This window comes from Anarrhichthys ocellatus, unplaced genomic scaffold (genome assembly GCF_004355925.1).
Source record: "Anarrhichthys ocellatus isolate YVR2014 unplaced genomic scaffold, GSC_Weel_1.0 scaffold182, whole genome shotgun sequence".
Taxonomy (NCBI): domain Eukaryota; kingdom Metazoa; phylum Chordata; class Actinopteri; order Perciformes; family Anarhichadidae; genus Anarrhichthys; species Anarrhichthys ocellatus.
Genome location: NW_022280212.1, coordinates 43,103 through 43,904, shown reverse-complemented (window position 1 = coordinate 43,904; position 802 = coordinate 43,103). Strand labels below are relative to the sequence as shown.

The following is an 802-nucleotide window of genomic DNA, read 5'->3' as shown; positions in this document are numbered from 1 at the left end:
TATAAAGGCAGAATCAATAGAAAGCCTATTAAGCTGATCAGCGTCATGCCAGGTTTGTGACAAGAGGAGAGAAGAAGAGCACACACACACACACACTGTTGATGCATCTTCACTTCACAGTTTGTTTTCTTTTCATTGTTTCTTGTTCTGTCGTTTTGTTCTCGTTCCTTCCGGCTTTCCTTCCCTACGTTCTCATGTTCTCATGTCCTCATGTCCTCTGTCCTTTAACCACCGACGATGTGTTTTATGTGCAGAAGAACAAGTTTAGGAAATCTGTGACAAAGCGACTTCTACTCCTTCAGGGCTTTGATTTGATTTTGTTCCACGATTACACTCCGAACAACTCGTCACTGAAACAGGTCCTTCAGATGGAACGAGTAGAAAAGAAGCCAAACTTCATTCTCCTGTGATTTCTTTCTTCCAGGATGCACGAGCTACACAACCAGTGATGGGAGAAATATACACTTCCTTTACTGCGTCACAAGCAAGGAAGAGACTTAAAATGTCCACAAAGAAACATGACGACCACTAAGAGGCGCAACATGATGACAAAGAGACACAACACGACCACAAAGAGACGCAACACGACCACTAAGAGACACAACACGACCACTAAGAGACGCAACATGATGACAAAGAGACACAACACGACCACAAAGAGACGCAACACGACCACTAAGAGACGCAACACGACCACTAAGAGACGCAACACGACCACTAAGAGACGCAACACGACCACAAAGAGACGCAACACGACCACTAAGAGACGCAACATGATGACAAAGAGACACAACACGACCAC

The 802-nt window shown here is 44.8% G+C and overlaps 1 protein-coding gene across 1 annotated transcript in view; it reads left to right on the top strand.

Annotated features, from left to right (window-relative positions):
* LOC116400571 (sodium channel protein type 2 subunit alpha-like) overlaps positions 1–802 on the top strand; it is a 33,331-nt gene that overhangs the window by 16,102 nt on the left and 16,427 nt on the right. The window lies entirely within an intron of this gene.